This window comes from Caretta caretta, chromosome 1 (assembly GCF_965140235.1).
Source record: "Caretta caretta isolate rCarCar2 chromosome 1, rCarCar1.hap1, whole genome shotgun sequence".
NCBI classification, from domain to species: Eukaryota; Metazoa; Chordata; order Testudines; family Cheloniidae; genus Caretta; species Caretta caretta.
Genome location: NC_134206.1, coordinates 84,251,522 through 84,274,755, shown reverse-complemented (window position 1 = coordinate 84,274,755; position 23,234 = coordinate 84,251,522). Strand labels below are relative to the sequence as shown.

General features: G+C 41.9%; 1 long non-coding RNA gene across 4 annotated transcripts in view; it reads right to left on the bottom strand.

Annotated features, from left to right (window-relative positions):
* The window catches only part of LOC125637915 (uncharacterized), a 198,334-nt gene that overhangs the window by 8,240 nt on the left and 166,860 nt on the right, over positions 1-23,234 (bottom strand). The window contains exons 8-11 of one of the 4 annotated variants that reach the window (XR_012668815.1): positions 12,930-13,055; positions 9,830-10,005; positions 7,649-7,808; positions 2,303-2,376 (exon numbers count right to left, since the gene is read on the bottom strand). The exons of 1 other annotated variant lie outside the window; for it this stretch is intronic. This is a non-coding gene — a long non-coding RNA (uncharacterized LOC125637915). The remainder of the gene's footprint in view (positions 1-2,302; positions 2,377-7,648; positions 7,809-9,829; positions 10,006-12,929; positions 13,056-23,234) is intronic. 2 more of the 4 variants (XR_012668818.1, XR_012668816.1) reach the window with 2 other exon arrangements.

Below are 23,234 nucleotides of genomic sequence, written 5' to 3'. Positions count from 1 at the left end.
ATTTGGTCTGTCTCCAATGTTAATAACATCTGCAAACTTGGAGATATTGTCTTTAATATTCTCATCCAGTTAATTTATGTGTGTTATGAATAACAGAGTCTTAATTCCTGAAGTCCATCACTCATTACACCACCTTTCCATATTAATTGTTCTCTGTTGCCTCACTTTTTAACCAGTTTTCCATCCAGCAGCCTATTTAATATTTATTAATCATTGATATGGTATTTAGTCAACTGCTTTTTGAAAATCTAGGCCTCTCTGAAGCATATGGTGCTGGCCACTGTTGAAGAAAGGATAATGCACCACCTGGACCAAGGATCTGATCCAGTCTGGAAATTCCTGTGCTCCTAATATGCTCAGTGTCCTTTAACTTTCACGGCGGTAATAAATGGACAGAAAACAATAATTCTGTTTTGTGAAAAATTTTGAGGTTTCAGCATCTGGTTTTGTTCCACATCAGGTCAAAACCAAGACCTATAGAATTTTTTTGAAAAAAGGGAGCAACACCTCTTACCCATGAAAAGCCAATAGCTCAGTGTTAGGTCATTCACCTAGGATAGGGGACACCCAGGTTCAAGTCTCCATTCTGCCTGATTTTGGCAGGGATTTTAATCTGCATCTCCAACATCCCAGGTGAGTGCCCTGACCATTAGACTGTAGGCTAGACTGGGGTCTCTCTCCCTCTCAATTCATTCCTGGAGCTGAGGAAATCCCCTCCCCTCCCCAACAAAAGTTTTGTCAAAACCAATACATTTCCATGATAAGTTTCAATTTCAACTATCTGCATTTTCCAACAAAAAACATTTATTAGAAAAATTCCTGGCCAGCTCTAATAATTGTTTTCTGTTGTCTTTTTTTCTCGGTTTTTTGTTTTATTAAAACACTTTGTGACAGTCATCCCACCTGGACCTTAAATATGTATTGCTGTTCTGGGTAGATTTATCAATTATTTAATTCAACAAATTTTTTGTACAACTTCGCATATCTTCTAAATCGGTTTAGTTGAAGTCCAGCATGATTATATTTCAGAGTAGCAGCCGTGTTAGTCTGTATTTGCAAAAAGAAAAGGAGTATGCTCAAATAAATTTGTTAGTCTCTAAGGTGCCACAAGTCCTCCTTTTCATGTTTATATTGTTCACCACTTTAGAGATCTTTAAAGGCATTTCAAATCAGAACATATGCCCACAGAGTCCTAGGCATTATGCAATTTCTACTTCATTTAATCTAAAATTGAGGCCTAACAAGATTTGATCATTAAAGAGAGATACTGATACTGTCCTTTATGATACTGATTTAAGCTTTCTGTGTCAACAAATTTCCTTCATGTGATTTCAGTGAAAGTTATTGTGGTATATCTGTCTCTTCTAGTGATCTTTAGAAGGAAGGCAACCCTAGCTAGGAACACCACCATAAAAGAAAATGACAGTAAAATCTAACCTCAGAAGGGTGAACACATAGGAATAACAGAATTAAGTTTTAAACTGAAGCATAGATTCCCAGAAAGAACATTGAACAAGACTTGAATGAGAAATACAGGGCAACCATACAAACAAAATTTGGCTAGAGTCAAATGGTTTAGACAAGGAGTAGTTGAGTGGAATTGGAAAGGGAAGAGAACAAAGATCTGGTTACTTTAAATTGAGATACATATGTATCCCTTAATATGAGAGTGTATGAAACCTAGTCACTAATATTTAGCGTATATAATACCTTGGGGGGTAAGCTTTACTTCAAGGAGTTTTAAAACCAAAAGTACAATCTTTTAATTTCAATGTAGTATGACCCTGTTACATGGTCAAATTCTGCCCTCGTTGAAAAGAGTGCATGGGGGCAGGAGAGAGTCACATCTCAGTCAGACTGGGGAAATTATACCAAAATGTGTTCTCTAGGAAAAATGAGTTTTGCTGTGCAGATGTAATTTCAGGACTGTAGAATTAGTTTACTGCAGATATGACACACAGTCAGTGATATCTGGTAAACAGTGACTGAACATCCACATCCAACTCCAGATCCAAGTGGGGAGGGGGATTGTTTGTCTGTTTGTTTTTCTTTTGTTGGGTAGGGGGTTGTGGGGTGGGAAGGGAAATGTGCTTCATTCTGGCTTTCCAACACAAAACACATTACTTCCTAACTAGGATTGGCCAGTTTCATTAAATCAAATTAGATTTTATATGAATCAGCACAGAAAAAAACTAGATTTTACTTGTGCAGCTTGTCACACAAATGACCTAGAAAAAAATCTTAAAATGTCTTCTGCTGATCAGTGCTTCTTCCATTTTCCCTGTCTTCTGTTCCCACTCACCTCTCCTCATGCTCCAAAGACTGTTCTGACCCACGCCCATCTCCAAACAAATTCTACTGCTTCTTCTCTGGCTACTGAACTCACCACACAGGAATAAAAGGAGAAATAAAAAATACATATACTAAAAAATTTCACAGAGAAAAGAATGAAAAAATACAGCAAAGAACATACGGGGAATGATCTTCTGCTACTTGAACAACTGTCAAACATACAATCTTGTCTGATTTCATTCATAATAAATAATTATTCTTTAATATGCCCTTGTACTTGTGCAGCACTTTTCATCTAAGTAGCTCAAAGTGCCATACCAAAATTTTTAAAGCCCAGCAACATCCTTGTGAGGTACTGGGCATCAGAATTAACATTCACCATGTGTATTTTGCTGCTGCTTTAGTCTACATTTATAATTTAAATATGTTAACAGTCTAAGGCTCTTTATCACAGCCTTGGGTGCTCCTATGGCTCTTTTCTGCAGCTTAAGTGCTCTCCACAGGTTTGGCTGTTATTAATTTTCTTCCCTCAGAAGCCATTTTCCCAGACTCTAGGTCCTTTTGCCAACATGCTAAGTGACCAGGACCCAGAGTTATGTGGTCCTGCCAAACAGATTTCTACCCCACATTGTACCTTCCAGGTCACTGTCCCCCTTCCTTTCTGTACTTTAGGCCCATAAAAACCAGGGGCTCATTGGGAGACTAGAGAACTTCAGTCCTGCCTGTTCACCTTAGATGACAGGAAGTGGGAGGAAGTTCGAGGAAAGGTAGAATTGTGGCTGGTCAGAAGCCCTGGCTCTGCACCTCTCTTTAACTTCACCTCTCTTTAACTGCAAGTGAATACATTTTCCACAGGAAGCTGCTAATAGGTGTAGGAATAGGACTTTCTTTGGTGCTTCCTGCCAACCATAGTCTCTCAAGTGGTTCTCCTTAAAAATAAAGCCCTTAGGCAAAATAGCCAGCATCTCCTAGTGACAGAGGATGTGGAAAAAGCTAATGTACTCAATGTTTTTTTTTGCCTCTGTTTTCACTAACAAGGTCAGCTCCCAGACTGCTGCGCTGGGCATCGCAAAATGGGGAAGAGATGGCCAGCCCTCTGTGGAGATAGAGGTGGTTAGGGACTATTTAGAAAAGCTGGACGTGCACAAGTCCATGGGGCCGGACGAGTTGCATCCGAGAGTGCTGAAGGAATTGCAGAGCCATTGGCCATTATCTTTGAAAACTCGTGGCGAACGGGGGAAGTCCCGGATGACTGGAAAAAGGCTAATGTAGTGGAAATCTTTAAAAAAGGGAAGAAGGAGGATCCTGGGAACTACAGGCCAGTCAGCCTCACCTCAGTCCCTGGAAAAATCATGGAGCAGGTCCTCAAAGAATCAATCCTGAAGCACTTGCATGAGAGGAAAGTGATCAGGAACAGCCAGCATGGATTCACCAAGGGAAGGTCATGCCTGACTAATCTAATCGCCTTTTATGATGAGATTACTGGTTCTGTGGATGAAGGGAAAGCAGTGGATGTATTGTTACTTGACTTTAAAAAAGCTTTTGACACGGTCTCCCACAGTATTCTTGTCAGCAAGTTAAGGAAGTATGGGCTGGATGAATGCACTATAAGGTGGGTAGAAAGCTGGCTAGATTGTCGGGCTCAACGGGTAGTGATCAATGGCTCCATGTCTAGTTGGCAGCCGGTATCAAGTGGAGTGCCCCAAGGGTCGGTCCTGGGGCCGGTTTTGTTCAATATCTTCATAAATGATCTGGAGGATGGTGTGGATTGCACTCTCAGCAAATTTGCGGATGATACTAAACTGGGAGGAGTGGTAGATATGCTGGAGGGGAGGGATAGGATACAGAAGGACCTAGACAAATTGGAGGATTGGGCCAAAAGAAATCTGATGAGGTTCAATAAGGATAAGTGCAGGGTCCTGCACTTAGGACGGAAGAACCCAATGCACAGCTACAGACTAGGGACCGAATGGCTAGGCAGCAGTTCTGCGGAAAAGGACCTAGGGGTGACAGTGGACGAGAAGCTGGATATGAGTCAGCAGTGTGCCCTTGTTGCCAAGAAGGCCAATGGCATTTTGGGATGTATAAGTAGGGGCACAGCAAGCAGATCGAGGGACGTGATCGTTCCCCTCTATTCGACATTGGTGAGGCCTCATCTGGAGTACTGTGTCCAGTTTTGGGCCCCACACTTCAAGAAGGATGTGGATAAATTGGAGAGAGTCCAGCGAAGGGCAACAAAAATGATTAGGGGTCTGGAACACATGAGTTATGAGGAGAGGCTGAGGGAGCTGGGATTGTTTAGCCTGCAGAAGAGAAGAATGAGGGGGGATTTGATAGCTTCTTTCAACTACCTGAAAGGGGGTTCCAAAGAGGATGGCTCTAGACTGTTCTCAATGGTAGCAGATGACAGAACGAGGAGTAATGGTCTCAAGTTGCAGTGGGGGAGGTTTAGATTGGATATTAGGAAAAACTTTTTCACTAAGAGGGTGGTGAAACACTGGAATGCGTTAGCTAGGGAGGTGGTAGAATCTCCTTCCTTAGAGGTTTTTAAGGTCAGGCTTGACAAAGCCCTGGCTGGGATGATTTAACTGGGAATTGGTCCTGCTTCGAGCAGGGGGTTGGACTAGATGACCTTCTGGGGTCCCTTCCAACCCTGATATTCTATGATTCTATGATCTCCCATTACTTTCAATAGTCAAGACAGCTGTCATTTCCCTACATCATTTGCACATGGAAGGAAAGCTACCCTGAGTAACCACAGTCACCATCTGCCATTGTTTCTGCAATTAAGCCGCATTGCCTTGAGGGAAGCTGTCCATCGACTTGTGCTCTATGATTATGGAACAGGAAACTGAAGATGCAGGGGAATGAAAACCAAAGGCTGACTGAGGGTGTACAAATGGAGACTAAGGAGGGTGCCGTGGAAATTTAAGTACAGAAGGAGTGTGAGGAGTACACAGCAGGCAGATTAAGGGGAGACAGGAGAGAAGCTGAGGAGTGATCAGGGGAACATGGAGGATAGAAGATAACTGAGGAGAAACATTTGGGGAAAATGGAGGGAGGATGAGTTTAGCAAGAGACCTCCGTGACCTTTGTGACAAAAGTCATATCCTTACTTCTTATGTAAGTTCTTACAAATTGATTGTTCATTTGTTCCATTATCTTTCCAGGTATTGAAGTCAAGATGTCTGGTCTGTAATTCCCCAGGTCTTCTTTGTTCCCCTTTTACAAGTCAGGTACTATGTTTGCCTTTCTCCAGTCTTCTGTGGCCTTACCCATCCTCCATGAGTTCTTGAAGATAATCACTAAGGCTTCTGAGATTGCTCCAGGCAGCTCCTTAAGTACCCTAGAATTAAGTTCATCAGGCCCTACCAATTTGAATGCATCTACATTATCTAAATACTTTTCAATCTGTTCTTTCCCTATTCTGGCTTGTATTTCTTCCCCTTTGATAGTAATATTAATTATGATAAGTATCCAATCACCATTGATATTTTTAGTGAAGACTGAAGCAAAACAGGGCATTAAACACTTTAGCCTTCTTGATGTCATCTGTAATTAGCTGCCTTTCTCCACTAATAGGGGGACCTAACTCTTTCCTTTGTCTTTCTCTTGCTCCTAATGTATTTACAGAACCTCTTCTTATTGCCTTTTATGTCTCTTGCTATGTGCAATTTATTTTGTTCTTTAGCCTTTCTGATTGTCCCAACGTGCTTGTTCTAGACTTCTGGACTCATGCTTAGCAATTTGTCCATGTTTCCGCTTTTTGTAGGATTCCTTTTTGGTTTTCCTGTCATTAAGAGCTCCTGAGGGAGGCACATTGGCCTCTGCCTACTCTTCCCATCCTTCCCTCACATTAGGATAGTTTGCTGTTGTGCCTTTAATATTATCTCTTTGAGAAACTGCCAGCTCTCGTGAACTCCTTATTGCCTTTTTTCCCATGGGACTCTAAGTTTGTTAAAGTCTGCTTTTTTGAAGTCAATTGTCTTTATTCTGTGGCTCTTACTCCTTCTTTTCCTTAAAATAATGAAATCTCTCATTTCATTATCACTTTCACCCAACCTTTAGATCCACAACCAATTCATACCTGTTAGTCAGAATCAAGTCTAACTGCTGTCCTCCTGCAAACTTCCTCTACCTCCTGAAACAAGAATTTGTCCCCAGTATATTCCAAGAATTTATTGGACATTGTGTGTTTACCATATTACTTTTCCAACAGATGTCTGGTGGTTGAAGTCTCTCACTACAACAAGGTCTGGTGTGTTTTGACTGTTTCTGTTATTTGTTCTAGAAATGCCTCATCCCTCTCCTTCTCCTTATTTTGTGGTCTACAGTAGACCCTCCATGACATCATCCCTCTTTTCTCCCCTTTTATTTTCACTTAAGGACTTCAACTGGTCTGCCTTTCACCTCCATCTGGACCTCAGAACAAGTGTATGTATTCTTCATGTATAATGGAACACCACCTCTTTTTCCCCCCAGCCTGTCCTTCCTAAACAAGTTATAGCGCTCAATACCAATATTCCAGTCATTAGAATTATGCCCCACCCCCCTGCCACATGTCAATGTGATGCCAATTATGCCAGGGGATTTAGTTTATGCACATTCCAGTTCTTCCTATTTATTTCCTATACTCCTTGCATTTGTGTATAGACTTCTAAGATGTTGAACAGATTCCCCCACTGTTTTCCTCTTGTTGTGCCTATGACCCTATTGTAGTTTGCCATTTCTCCCCTTTTACCTCTGCTCCCCACACAACCCCTAGCCCTCTGTTAATGTCACCTACTCTTTCCTTTCCCCTTTTAACCAGGAACAGATGTAACTGTTTGGATGCGAGGGCCTGAATTTCTTTTTCCCCACCCACCCAATCCTTAGTCACAACTCACTGCCTCACACTGAACTCAGCCCCATTATTTGCAGTTACACACCAAGATAATAGATAAATATGCTAGCTTGATGTTTCTGCAAAATTGATCAGCCCTGAAAAAACTGATATTTACATTTAACTTTTTCTCATTAGGTTTCAGAATTCAAACTCAAATGTGAAGAATAGGGCAGTTCATACCTTTCAGTGTGTATATAGTATTTCAGGCTTCCTGCAGGCTCAAGTAAACAATACCAATTTTGTACTGGTTTACATCTGGTTAATCCTTGAAGGCTATCTTCACATCTCCCTGCTTGCATGCTTCTGCCTTTTTTTGCTAATATATCAAAGGCCTCTTTAGAAAGCCAAGGTTTCTTGTGCTACCGTCTGAAGCCAATTGTTTCAGCAGGGGTGTGTGATATAGTGTTACGTATACCATGCCAGGCAATAACTCTCCATGGAGACATGAAGGGTTGCATGACGTGACCCTACCTGGCATTGCCCACTGGACCATCACAGAGATTCGTGGATTTGCAGGTTTGAGACAGATCTGGGAACTTCACTCTACAATGCTTGATATGATGCTATAAACTTTGGATACTCTAGCTGGCACAATGGTCCTCAAAAGACATGATGACGATGATGATGATATCTCCACAATAAAAAGGAATAGAGAAACTTAAAAAAAATGAATTTGGGTACCTACAATTAGAACTCTACATCCACAATTCACCATTTACATAGAAGTGTCCTGATTCTCAGAGTACTGAGCAACCATAGACTCGATTGGAGGCAGGCTGTGTTTATTTAGTTGATTAAACATCTATTTAGGGGTCCACTTATAGGCGCCTATATTTGCAAATATTGACCTTATTTATTTTTCTTATTGGAAAACTTAGATTCAAGCCCACATTTATGTAACATCTTTATTCTTAGAAGATCAATTATGCAGCTGTGTATGAGACCGCACAATCACATTTCACAACAGGCCCTCGTTACTGATGCACTGTGCTCTTCTGCTATAAATCTGTAGACAACAAAAGTTCTGTGGCAGGAAATTGGCTAAAAAAGATTATATAAAAGGTCTTAAAGTCTAACTTTTATGACCTTACAAGTGCTTTTACAATGAATACAATACAATACACAGGGCAAAATCATTTCCACATGGAAAGAACAGAAAAAATAAAATACAATTCTATCCCTGAAGATAATTTTGTTTTTTAAAAAATGATGATTTAGGACTTCTGACCTATTAAAAATCAGTATTTACTAAAGGCTGATGGATTTAATATTTCTCAACACCTGACACTTTTGTTTTCATTGAATACTGTGTAATAAATACCTTCTTCTGTATATTATTTATTGATTTAGTTAGACCTACATTTTCCTCCCCTGAATACTTACTAAACAGAGCTGTTGTTTTTTTGAATTGATTTTGCTGTCTCAGCCACATTGAGGCATAGATGCTTTTTTGGCTTCCATCTGAATGAACAATTTCCTAGTTAGACACACTGGATTTGGAGTTGGGTCAATAAAAGCTTTACTGTGTCCTTTCTCTTTCCTCACAGAGCTCACAAAAGAGAACTAAATTCCATTCATCCTTTCATTGGCCACTGTGGAATCTTTAGCAATGCAGTACTGGCTTGAATGAGGAAACATGGCAAGAAATTGGAAGAAACACAAATAGGAATTCTCTATTTCCCATGCCCACTACCCTGAAGATCTGTTGCCACTGGGGATGCATATGAATTTCCTGCACTTTAATTATTTGTCTTTGCCACCAAATTGCTTTGGAAGTGTTAGGTATCAAAAGAAGGTTTAGCTTAATCCTGCTGAATCTTATGTGGTTAACTGTAAGTTATTTACAAAGAACCCATTTGGAGTGGTTCTTGGCAATTTAAATGTAAAGGATTGTAGAGCAGATTTCAAGTGTGGAACTCTTTTTCCACTTTTGAAAAACTAAGGCTTAGACATATCAGGTTAATAAAATGTTTTAACTCAGTAGTCTTTGTGGATTGCACACATATTTTCCCCAAAGGCTCAGCAGAATTAGATAGTCATTTACATCAATACAGTTAACTATTAATCTTATTTATTAAATGCATAATAAAACAAATAAATTATTCCAGTACATCCTGAAGAATGATTTGAGAACCTAAGGAGTCAAAGTTGTCTATTAATAACTATTTTTTTAAATCTAGCATGTACAGCTCTTAAAGATAGCTTTCTATAGGGACAGCCAGAGGATACAACAACATACTGTTATCTCCTATGTGAACCCAGTTGTAACAAAAAAGATGTTGGTCAGAAGAAAGGAGGGAAAGGAATAAGGAGGAAAGGCCTTGGGAAGAAAGAAAGTTGTAAATCTTATCTGGATTAAGACTGGAAATAAGGGTGTACTTACAGTTACTGCCGACTAAAGAACATACTGCTTTATTGTTGTAGCTACATATTTAAAATGGTGATACAACACATACCAGCAAATAAGAAATAAGGGCAAAGGGCAAAGCATGGCTCTAGCCCATAAAATTCTGAGTCACTCAGTTAACCCCTTAATAACCACTTTACTACATGACTTTCCTTTTTAATTTACAGCCCAGATATAGACCTTTCTCTCACTAGATAATGGCCCTACTCAGCTGCCAGTGAAACCTCACATTTTGGAAACTGTACCTCCAGTCTCTGGGTTCAGCAAAACTGTAGATATTCCCAATTTGGTCATTGCAGGAAACTCTTCATCCTCTCCAGGTCTTTGCTTCTTACGGTAGACCTCACCCAGAAGCTCGTGCACTTGTATGTCACTCCATAAGCAGATCTGATCATGATGTTATTTTGCCACTCGATCATCACTTAAACAGATTTTAAAAGATAAAAGTCATGTTTGTTCTAGGATAGTACCCAGAATCCACGTTGGCTGGCGTGTATTAAAACTTTGATATACATTCAATCCTTCAAACCCAACTTTCTATCTTTGGAATGATAAATGCCACAAACCAAGAGAGAAATCATAGAATATGAGGGTTGGAAGGGACCTCAGGATGTCATCTAGTCCAACCCCCTGCTCAAAGCAGGACCAATCCCCAATTTTTGCCCCAGATCCCTAAATGGCCCCCTCAAGGATTGAACTCACAACCCTGGGTTTAACAGGTCAATGCTCAAACCACTGAGCTATCCCTCCCCCCATAAGCTGAGCTATCCCTCCCCCAATAAATAATAATCATGGTTGTTTGTTTGATCAGCTTATTCCTTAAAACTTTCCCTTCAGTGCTGTGATGAATTAAGTCCAAAAGAGTTCTCATGCTTCTTGCCATCAACAGCTAGACCAGGATCACCCCATTGTAGTTTGAGGATTGGTTCAGTATGTCAAAAGAAATCAAGCCCGCTTCATTTCCAAGCTTCCATTCATCATCATCATCTTCTTCATTCCCTCTTTGAAGGTTTGAACAGCGCTTTCAGCTAGACTATTTGAAGCTGGATGGTATGGAGAAGTCCAAATATGTTTAACCCCATGTAGGTACGCAGTGTCATTCTTGCCTTTGCTAGTGGATTCAGTCCTGCTTAGCCCCACTGATAAGTATATTCATTAATCACCACAGCTGAAGCCCCTGTTTCTACTTTCATGTGTACTGACGGATTGTTTAACTCAGGGATGGCAATCTTTGGCATGCAGCCCATCAGGGAAATCTGCTGTTCTGCCGGGATGATTTGTTTACCTGCAGCGTCTGCAGGTTCGGCCGATCACAGCTCCCACTGGCCGCAATTTGCCGCTCCAGGCCAATGGGGGCTGCGGGAAGTGGTGTGGGCCGAGGGATGTGCTGGCCGCCGTTTTCTGTGGCCCCTATTGGCCTGGAATGGCAAACCACGGCCAGTCGGAGCTGTGATTTGCCGAACCTGCAGACACTTCAGGTAAACAAACTGGCCCAGCCCACCAGGGGGTTTCCCTGACGGGCCGCGTGCCAAAGGTTGCCAATCCTTGGTAAACTGATTGTTTAACTCTACTCTTATTTAATAAGGTTCTACTTTCTTCTCTTTTATACAATACACAGTGTGTGGCTCTTCCTCTGTCTCTTCCTTCTCCCCCAGGAAAAAAGCCCTGTGCTTCCTTCTTTTTTCTCTGTAATTATGGGGTTTAACTGCTTGGCTTTAATATGCTGGTCGATAATTCCCTTTGTATTTCCTTGCTAAGTGTCCAACCTTGAGGCATGACACTGGGCCATTTTATATTGACAAATGAGCTAATCTATAGCAGAAACTCCCCTCAGGAGCCTGTACTCCCTTTTTGTTGGTTTTGCTTTTTGTTTATAGAATCAGTATTGTGCAAATGCAAATCTTGTAAATTTTTCATTGCTACGTCCATTGCTGTTGCCAGTTCTACTGCTTTGAGACAGGTCAAGATCCCTTCTGCCAGCAACTGCCTTTGAGTTTTTTCATCATCAATACCACAAACAAATCTGTCTCGCAGACAGGACATTTCCAAATGAACAATATTCAGTTAGCTTTTTAAGCTCAGCTACATACAGTGATACAGATTCACCTCATCCAATTATGAAACTTAAAACGTTCCACAATAATGCTGGGCTTTGGAATACAGTGCTCAGTTAAGATCCTTTGCAGTTCTTCCAAATTTTTCTCTCCTGGTTCCTGAGACTGTAACAAACTTCTTAAGAGGGAGTAGGTTTTACTGTCACAGACACAGAGAAATATTAATTTCTCTTTTCTCTCATCTCTAATCTAGTTTGTCAGAAAATAGTGGTCCAATCTTTCAACATATTGCTGCTGATCCTCGCTGCATTAAACTCTTCAATTTTTCCATAAGATGCTTGTGACACTTTGGGGATTCAACACAGACATGTAAGGGGTTGTGTTACCACATGCTCTGCAACTCTGAGTGCCACTATACTGCTGTGGCTAACAACCCTGATACCAACAACAGCCTACAGACAAGCACACTGTTCACTCTAGTTTCCACCATCCAGTTACTTTTTGCAGTGATCCCAACACCCTCCCAGTCCTGAATTTCCCCCAAACCATCTGCCCTGTGATGATCTGCTAGGGTTTCCAGAATTGTGAGTTACTGTGTTACCTTTGTATGTCTACATTAAGAAATTAGGTCGAATTTATAGAAGTCATTTTTGTAGAAAGCTTTTTTATACAGTCAATTGTGTGTGTCCCCACACAAATGCTCTAAGTGCATGTAGTCAGCGGAGTGTGTCCACAGTACCGAGGCAACCATCGACTTCCGGAGCATTGCACTGTGAGTAGCTATCCCACAGTTCCCGCAGTCTCCGCCACCCATTTGAATTCTGGGTAGAAATTCCAGTGCCTGATGGGGCTAAAACATTGTCGCAGGTGGTTCTGGGTACATATCGTCAGGCCCCCCCCTTCCCTCCCTCCCTCTGTGAAAGCAAGGGCAGACACGCTGGCCAAACAGGAAATTGAAATTCAAAAGTTCGCGGGCCTTTTCCTGTCTACCTCGCCAATGCATCTGAGTTGAGAATGCTGTCCACAGCAGTCACAATGGAGCACTCTGGGATAGCTCCCGGAGGCCAATACCGATTTCAGCACTAATCCCCTTGTCGGGGGTGGAGTAAGGAAATCGATTTTAAGAGCCCTTTAAGTCAAAAAAAGGGCTTCGTCGTGCGGAGGGGTGCAGGGCTAAATCGATTGAATGCTGCTAAATTCATCCTCAACTCCTAGTGTAGGCCAAGGCTCAGCCTCTGCAAGTGAGTTTTTCTACTGCTAAAATGTGTGAAATTAATATTCCGTGACTCACCAGCTTGTCTGCCTTGCCAGCAAACTCTTCAGAACTCTGCCAGTCCAATCCTTGACTTGCAGGGAACAACCAATGAATCCCAACTCCCTAGTTCTCCAGAGGCGTTTTCCTGGAGTGTCCATTCCTCTTCCGGAACACACACACAAATTATGAAGTTCATTACTCTACTTCAGTTCATTCATTTAATTGAGATTCAAAAAACACCCTAATTTCAATTGCAGAACTGAACTGGTTTATAGTAAAATGAGTTTATTTAACAAAAAGACATAGAGTTAAGTGTTACCAAGTATACATAATAAAGACAGAAAGGGTTAGAAGCAAACAAAAGTAAAAATACACTTCTAAGACTAAAACTTAATTTCAGCAAGTTAGAATCTTTGCCTAAGCAGGTTTCTTGCCTGAACTCAGTTCACAGAAACTTCAACGCCCTGGTTAAAGGACCCAATGTTCTGTGATATCAAAATCTCGGGCCTTTAGTCCCCAAAATGGTGGATAACTATGGGGTCTTCTACCATTTATTTTTATAGTCCAGTATATCAGGCCTGAGAATAGTAGAATCACAGAAGATTAGGGTTGGAAGAGACCTCAGGAGGTCATCTAGTCCAACCCCCTGCTCAAAGAAGGACCAACCCCAACTAAATCATTCCAGCCAGGGCTTTGTCAAGCCAGGCCTTAAAAGCCTCTAAGGATGGAGATTCCACCACCTCCCTAGGTAACCCATTTCCGTGCTTAACCACTCTCCTAGTGAAATAGTTTTTCCTAATATTCAACCTAGACCTCCACCACTGCAACTTGAGACCATTGCTTCTTGTTCTGTCATCTGCCACCACTGAGAACAGCCTAGCTCCGTCGTCTTTGGAACCACACTTCAGGTAGTTGAAGGCTGCTGTCAAATCTCCCCTCACTCTTCTCTCTCAGCCTCTCCTTATAAGTCATGTGCCCCAGCCCCCTAATCATTTTCACTGCCCTCTGCTAGACTCTCTCCAATTTGTCCACATCCTTTCCATAGTGGAGGGCCCAAAACTGGATGTAATACTCCAGAAGTGGCCTCACCAGTGCTGAACCATCACTTCCCTCGATCTGCTGGCAATGCTCCTACTAATGCAGCCCAATATGCCGTTAGCCTTCTTGGCAACAAGGCACATTGTTGACTCATATCCAGCTTCTCATCAACTGTAATCCCCAGGTCCTTTTCTGCAGAACTGCTTCTTAGCCAGTCAGTCCCCAGTCTGTAGCAGTGCATGGGATTCTTCCATCCTAAGTGCAGGACTCTGCACTTGTCCCTGTTGAACCTCATCAGATTTCTTCTGGCCCACTCCTTCAATTTGACTAGGTCACTCTGGACCCTATCCCTACCCTCCAGCATATCTACCTTTCCCCCAGCTTCGTGTCATCCACAAACTTGCTGAGGGTGCAATCCATTCCATCATCCAGATCATTAATAAAGATGTGGAACAAAACTGGCCCCAGGACCGACCCGTGAGGCACTCTGCTTGATACCAGCTGCCAACTAGACATCGAGCCATTGATCACTACCCGTTGAGCCTGACGATCTAGCCAGGTTTCTATCCACCTTATAGTCCATTAATCGAATCCATACTTTTATAACTTGCTGGCAAGAATACTGTGGGAGACCGTATCTAAAGCTTTGCTAAAGTCAAGGTATAAAGAAGAGTTGCTGACACAGAGTAATGAATCACCAGTGGGCCTCTGTGTCACAGTGTCAGTCTATGTTTTCTCCTCATCACAAATTTTGTATAGGGACCCCCAGAGCATACAGTATACAGAGTATCACCATCTACTTACAATTACTGCAGACTAAAGAACATGTTGCTTTATTGTGGGATTTACATACTCAAAATGATGGTGCAAACCCCACCAACAAACAGGAAGTAAGGTCTATGGGTGAAGCATGGCTCCAGCCCATAATACTCTGAGTCAAAATAGAATGTTAAAGAACATCATCAATTTCAAATCTAATCAGTTTAATGAAATCAGTGATGCATCTTGCCTCCAAGTTCCTCCTTTTCATGTTTTTACAATCGAGTTTTCCTGTTTTTAAATGTTTTCTCTCCCTTGTTGCTGCACTGATGACCCAAACCAAATAAACAATGGGGTGAGATCCTGGCTCAACTGAAGACAATAATAATATTCTCATTGATTTAATGGGGGCCAGGATTTCACTCCAAGGCCTCAGTCCCTCACAGTGATCCCTGCAGGTGGACTCTTGCACCCACCCAGAGTCCCATTAACTCCAATGGGACTAACCCAGAACCCAATCCTGCCACTGCATCTGTGTGCACAGACTGGTGTTCGTATGCAGCCCATTTAAGTCAATCTGCCTATACAGAGAAATGCAGTGAAACTGACTATGTTCTGCCAAAGCCACAAAGAAACCAAGTGAATAAAAGAGGAACCACTCTCTCTCTCGTCTTTCTCATCTCTTTCATTACTTCTACAGCTAGCAGATACAAAAATGTAAGACAGAAGTTTGATTTATAAATTGACTATATCCCTTTAAGTAAATTCAGCTTGTAGCCTTATAATTCAGTAAAGGATTCAATAAGTGAACATGAAGCCACCTTACCTACAGGAAAAAAACCTATCCATCTTCAGCATCCTAATTTACATCGCTAATCCCCTGGTTAGGAAAAACACAGAAATAACCAGGGCCATTGTTAAGCTGTCATTTTAAACATTTTCTTTCAGCACCTGTGATCTGCGCTCACTTTTAAGAGGATTTTCAGTCCATTAGAGAGATCATCAAGAGATGCCTCTACCTCACAGGAGCTCTGATGTGTTAGGATTTACTGTTTAACTTGTTAAACTTGGCGGTAGAACCTCGAGGTTTTCCCTCTTTTTCATGACAAAATGCGCATTTCAGATGAGAATGAGATTCGGGGAGGTAATTTGGATCGTCATTGGAGAGACTGAAAGGATCCGATGCTACAACACTCCCTAGACTCAGGTCACATCATAAAAGGATGCTGAGCTCCGTCATTTTTTCCTTGTCAATTATTTTAGAATCTGTCTGAAATATCTGATCATGAGGCTTTGCTGGAATTAAATGTCCATCACTAACTTTATAACTTCAATTTTAAGATGGACCTCAACTGCACACCCAGATCTGAAAGACCCTACAATTCAGAAAAGTGAAGATTTAAATCTCAGCTTCTCATCGCAGGCTATTTTCTACAGTATTGCCAACAAGACCCAACCCGAATCCTTCTAACGGCATGGGTCAGGCCACGAAAATCATGAGATTGGCTTAAAAATCACAGGATTTTTTTTTTTTAAATAAGTATTAAATTCTCTTTTTTCCTGCTTTCCATTTTCTCAGCCTATAGGGTTCGTTCACATTCTAAAGGTTTTTTTACACAACCACGAAGGGTAGAAACTTATTTTCTTTGAAAAAAAAAATGCTGAGATCCTTATGTAATCAAATGATTCCACTAGATAGATTTTAAGGAAAACTCCTTTTATCGGGAGAGCTGACAACCTCATATGGGTCCAAGTGAGAATGCAGGCTTACAACATCCTTTATACAGGAAAAAAAAATTGATCTGAATCTGGATTCAAACTTCACAGCTCAGGGCTATAACTCTATGATGAATCCAAACTGGCAGGCGGTTCTGAATTTTGGGAAGGTTTGGCTTCACATCCAGAATCAAGCTTCACAGTTTTGGCCTGTCTATATAATGGATCCAAAACAGAACCTGGCTCTCCAGGTGGCTGCCTCTTAGGGCTGAGTCCACCTCATACCTAACACACTGTCCATTCAAATGGAAACCCTTCAAGAAGACTCTGCACACATAGGTCTATGTTACCCAAACTATAGTTTGTACAACAGCTTAGGATCCCTTAAATGGCAGTAGTAAAACACCGGCACGGGCACTGTATAATGATCAGACTACAATAAGTAAAGGGATATACTGATCATGACTGCTGTAAGATAAAGGACTAGAGATTGACTGCTGCGCTACCAAAAGATGCATGCAAGTGACTTGAATAGTGCAGTTCCACCTAGATAGAAAATAAGGTTTGCAGAGTGATATATCTGATCCCCATATTTATTAATTCCCAATATCCTTAGTTTCTCTGCAAAGCAACAATCTTTTCTCAGAAGAGGACACTCAATTCTGCAAGGCCCCAGTTTCAAAAAACACTTGGCTATGCAACAAATCAGAGGCAAAAGAGAAAAAAAAATCAGAGACTCCCTTTCAAATATAAAGCATAAAAATAAAAAAAGCTAAAAGTCAACTTATTTAAAAGGTCAGTTTCAAACTCTGACATGCTTTTCCAATTTTAAATACCTGTCTTTTATATGGTATGCATATGTAGAAGGACAAATAAAATAGATATGCTTAGGTGTTCATCATATGTGTATTAATCAAGAAACAATAGGTGGTTCATGCTTACGGCTGTATAATTAATGTCTTAGCATTATCAAAAACTAGCCAAAGAAGAATTAAAGACTTTGGGTGAAATCTTGACTTCATTGAAGTTGATGGCACAATTTTCATTGACTTCAAATGGATGCAGAACTCCTCGCTTGTCCTCTAGCAGGTAATTTTTAAAGGTAACTTTGGTTGGAGATCTCACAAGTTCAACATTAGGGCCAATTTCTGACTCTGGATGCATGTGCAGCTGCCATGAAGACAACAGTGCCTCTGAAGGTGGACTCTTGCTCCTAATGTTTATGAAGATTAACATGGACAGACGGATTATTTAAATATAAAAAAGTCAAACTAAGCTCGGATCATGGGAATCTCTCTTTGATGATAGGCAGATGCCAGGAAGCCTGATAATGCAACATGGATTTTTTGTTATTAGGCCACTGTTTCAAAGTCTGCCCAAGTTGTTTGAGGCTGAAATTTGTTATCACAGGGGCTGATCAGTATTTTGTATAAAATGAACTGATGATTTCAGGCTAGTTCCTACAAGATAGCTGTATGCATGGTACAAACCACCATCTTTATAGAGGAGTCAGACAAAGTTCCTCCTCTGCCTTGGTGGGTCCTGCGCTTTTTGGTTGATTTGCTTGCGTCAGAGGTTCACGGCAGCCCTCAGTTTGACCGCTTCTGCTAGAGGCTCAAACCTGCCGTTCACTCAGCTAACCTCATCATTGGCCAGCATGGAGGAAACGGAGAACAACCTCTGCAATCTCTGTTGTCCCACCCAGTGGGTCGGAGACAGGCCAGATCCCTTTCCAAATTAGACCTTCCCTTCTGGTGTTGCTCACAAACCAGGTCAACTCCTCCTGTGTCTGATCAGGAGTTGGAGGAATGGGGGGAACCCAGGCCCACCCTCTACACTGGGTTCCAGTCCAGGGCCCTGTGAATAGCAGCTGTCTACAATGTCTCCTACATCAGCTGTGTGAGACAGCTACAACTCTCTTGGCTACTTCCCCATGGCCTCCTCCCAACACCTTCTTTATCCTCACGGCAGGATCTTCCTCCTGAAGCCTGATCACGCTTATACTCCTCTGTCCTCCAGCAACACGCCTTTTCACTCCCTGCTCCTTGCACGCCCTCCACTAAGTGATGGGAGGTCCTTTTTAAACCAGGTGTCCTGATTAGTTTGCCTGCCATAATTGATTATAGCAGGTTCCTGTTTGCTCTAGCGCAGCCCCTGCTCTGGTCACTTAGGAAACAGAAAACTGCTTATCCAGTGTCCAGTATATCTGCCTTCTACTACTCTGCTGTACCCAACTGGCCTGGGTCTATCACAGGAGATTGTTTTACATTTGTCAGCTTTGGAGTTTCTTGCATTTCTTGCATTTCATCTGAAGCATCTGGTTCTTAGAGACAGTATACTAGACTACATAGACTACATACAGCAGCTTTCAACCTTTCCAGACTACTGTATCCCTTTCAGGAGTCTGATTTGTCTTGAATATCCCAAGTTTCACCTTACTTAAAAACCACTTGCTTACAAAATCAGACATAAAAATACAAAAATGTCACAACACACTATTACTGACAAATTGCTTTCTTTCTCATTTTTATCATATTATTATAAAAAAATATCAATTGGAATATAAATATTGTACTTACATTTCAGTGTATGAAATTTTAGTTTGTTTATACTGACTTCACCAGTGCTTTTTATGTATCCTGTTGTAAAATTAGGCAATATCTAGATGAGTTGATGTACCCCCTGAAGGACCGCGGCGTACCCCCATAGGTATGCATACTGCTGGTTGAGAACCACTGACTTTGACCACAGGTATGATCCAATATGGCAATTACTGTATTACTATAATATGGGCCCAAATCCTTCAAACATAGATGCATGCCACTAAAGTTCTCACATGTACAAGTGTTGCTGAAACGGGGTCCATTTCTTTTTAGACAAAGGACTGAATGAGAATGAAGACCACTTTCTGTTTACTCCAGGCCCTGACCTTAGAATGGCTGAAAACACACTAGCATAGTTTCACTGAACACCATGGATAGATATTGTTTTCTGAAAACCACATTTTAGTTATCTTATAAAATTACCTAAGACTATGTGTAGTTAGAATTTTTTCTTAAAATTGTCTACTTTTGTTACCGCCAATACCAGCAATGGTGAGGGCACCAGTGTAGAACAGCAGCTGGCATTATTCTAATCACGTCATCCAGTCCCGCTTAGAGTACATATCTATATTACAATCATGGAATCATAGAAATGTAGGGCTGGAAAGGACCTCGAGAGATTGTCTAGTCTAGAGCCATGATGAGGCAGGACCGAGGGGCAATTAGAGATAGAGCTGCACTGTTGTGTTAGCAAAAGTAGGGAATTTAAGAAAAAAAAGTTTAATGCAGGAAAGGCCAAAGGGGGCAGTCTATAGCTTGGGTTAATTAATACAGTTCTCACAAAAAATCCTGGTCACAATGGTCAAGAAAACCATGTTGGAATCCAGAACAGTTGTGATGAATCAGATGCACAGTAATGAGCTAGCATAAATCAGTGTGGCGAATCTCTGTTCATGAAGATTGCCTAGCAGGTAAGGGGACAATTAGGGAGGAGTGTGTTGTAGAGAGCTCCTGGAGCTCTGGAAGGAATAAGACATTAAAGGGCATTTGGGAGCACAGACTGCAACCCACTACATGCTAGAGCCATAGACCCTTGGTAGCTTAGGCAACTACAGTAACTGCCATTGTATTCCTGTCACAGTACTAGGGACTGTGTGAGACAAGAGCTGGCACCATGCCATGCTGGAAACCCCACAAAAGGCTGACATTTACACTGATGGTAGGAGTGGGATCCTCTAAACATCACCAATGGTGTGAGGAAAACCACAATTAGGGAATTTGAATGGTAGACTTTTGGTGAGCAAGATGACAGAGTGCCATCCAATTAATGCAAATGTGTAGCCCTGACAATCCAAGTGCTCTCTTGAGTCCTGAGGAGGGACGTTGACCCGGCAGTTCAGATGGGGTGATGTTGAAGCCCTTTTTCATGTCCAGAAAGTATATGGGGGATGGCAGAGGCCTGGACAACTGGATCAGTATTTTGAGCAGTGAGATTGATTGACTAGGGGCCTGTTTGTGACCGATGTATCTGGAAGGGAGATGTGAATAGTGCTTTGAAAAAAGAAACCTAAAGGACTGGAAAAAGACATCACAATTTCTGCAAGCTGGAGCTAGCCATAGATGATACAGAAGAAAGGGGCTCAGATGCCTGTTCATAGGCTTGTGACACCAACCTGGAGGCAATTTTTTCTAAAGTAAGGACATGAGAGTCAGACACTCAAGAACTGACAGTGATTATGAAGGCACAGCAATGTGACATTAACCAGTTTAAAGCAGAGAAGATCTAAGGTCATGAGCCCCACAACTCAGCAAAGATAGGTGGGGAGAAGACAGAGACATTGGAAATAACTTAGGAAAAAGCCAAGGAGTTCAAAGAGACTGACAATGTTGGAGCTGTGGCAGTCCAGGCCACTGCATCATGGATATGTTCTCTTACACACAAGCCCAAAGAGGGGATCAAGAATAGAGCTGGGAGGGAAACACTTTTCCTGTCCCATGAAACGTTGAGATTTTGAAAATTTCCCCACTCCAAAACATTGTGAAAGAATTTCCAATAGTCTGATAGCTAGAGCACACCCCAGGATGTGGAGACCCAGGGTTAACTGCCTCCTATGGAGCTGGGACTTGGCCATGGGTCTCCCACATTCCTGGCCAAAGCTCTAACTACCAGGCCACTGGCTAAGCTAGGACAGGACTCTGTCTCAGTCTCCCACTTTGTATGCCTAATTAAATACCCCAGGGGGAAGCAGGGAGACTGATGCTATAGCCAAGCAGTTAGGGCACTCACCTGAGATACAGGAATCTCAGGTTCAAGTTCCTAATCCACATCAGGCAGAGTAGAGACTTGAAACCAGGTCTCCCACATCCCACTGAGCACCCTACCCACCAGACTATTGTCTAGTATTTTCAGTTTCAATGAACTGGCATTTTCCAACAGTTGTTTTGTTGAAAAAATTCCCAATCAGCTCTAGTCAAGAATGAAAATCCTGACACTTGAACTAAGAGTGCCAGACAGATGACCAGATTGTTTATGAAAGAAGACCCATTCCTGACCTGTCAGATCAGCAGCCACCATACTGAAGAGGAGAATCATTGCAACAGCAGTCTCAGATGAATCACTGCACAACAATCTGAGAAGTGGATATGGCTTAATCAAAAGGAATTACACCTGAGAAGATGTGTTTGTGCACTGGAATAAAATAACGGGAAAATAACGCATGGAAATGCTGGTGCCATGTGGAAGATGGACATACTGTGGAGTTTGATGTGCTAGAAGGGGGCAGCAGCTTTAGTCCGTGTTAGTCTGTATCCACAAAAACAACGAGGAGTCCGGTGGCACCTTAAAGACTAACAGATTTATTTGGGCATAAGCTTTCCTGGGTAAAAAAACACTTCTTCAGATAGTCTTTAAGGTGCCACCAACTCCTCGTTGTTTTTGAGGACCTGCTAAGACACTGGTACATGGGGAGTACATACTCAGCAGTGCCTGAGTACCACACATACAATCCACATTAGAGAAATCAGCCATTGAATGTTCAACAGAACTACCAGAATGACAAGGAGAAGGACCAAGGAGCTCTTAGAGAGTTCTCAGGAGACAAGCACTTCAGGGACTGGAGCAGGGATGACTCAAGCACAAGGACCTCAGTAATTGGGAATATGTCCAGATAAGGGATTGGAAAGCAGAAGTCCTAAGCTGGCTGGGAAACTGGAAAAGAATGCACTTTCTGTGATTTCTTTCTGTGGTTTCTGCTGAGAAGTTCGAGACTATTCTACACCTTGAACAAGGACTTTTGGCTATGAGATTAAGGATGGATGGGGATGTGGTCGGGTACCACAATTAGAGAATACAGAGAAAAAGATGACCTTACTGATCCAGTATAGAAATGCTACTAATGGCCAAGGTGGCACAAGTCTGTAAAGAGCTTGACCAAGTCCTGCTCTGCCAGTGACCCCTGTAAACCTGTTGGCTCAGTTGGAACAATACCCAATTTACATACACATTGGATAGGAGGTGATATACAGACCCAGGCTTTGGTCTGAGTGTCAAAAGGAGCCTTTTGGGTAAAGAATCCTTAATAGATTACTTGTGATGAGAGGATATATCCTTTTTGGAGGAGAGGGTAATGCAATGAATCAGAAGAGCAGTGATGGTACAGCGACTCCAACTGGGGAGAAGATAGGTCATGATAGCATGGTACTTGTAAAGTGTGGGTCACAAAAGCAGGGTGTCTAGTGCCCTGGGAGGGGTGTGGCATTTGAAGGCAATTGGTGAGTGGGATCTACCAGGTGTTAAAGCAGCTTAGCGCATAGAGCACTGGCCTCAGCCATGGTTCACCTGTCAAGAGTGTGTCAGACAAAGTTTGGTACCATGGCACACTGGAGACTTTATAACAGACTGATACTTATACAGCTATTGCTAGCACAATTGCAGCTAGACACAGGAAGTGGTCAGGATTGAGGTACATTGTCAGGAGTGCATGGGAAACTTGGCGACCATGTCACGTCTGTTCCATGCACAGATGACTTCAGAGACCAATTCAGACAATTAAGAACCTTTCACAAGCACCATATTTACTTTAAAACCTTAAATTTAAAAAAGACAATTCATCTGTGAATACTGCAGTGATACTACAGTGATGAGGGCCATATAAATAGATAAGTCAAGACTCCACAAAGCATTCACAAACCAACTAGATTCAATGATGCGTCACAAGAAAAACACCACTATCATCTCAGAAGCACAAATGATGGCTGAAGCAACAGAACTGAACCTAACCATAGC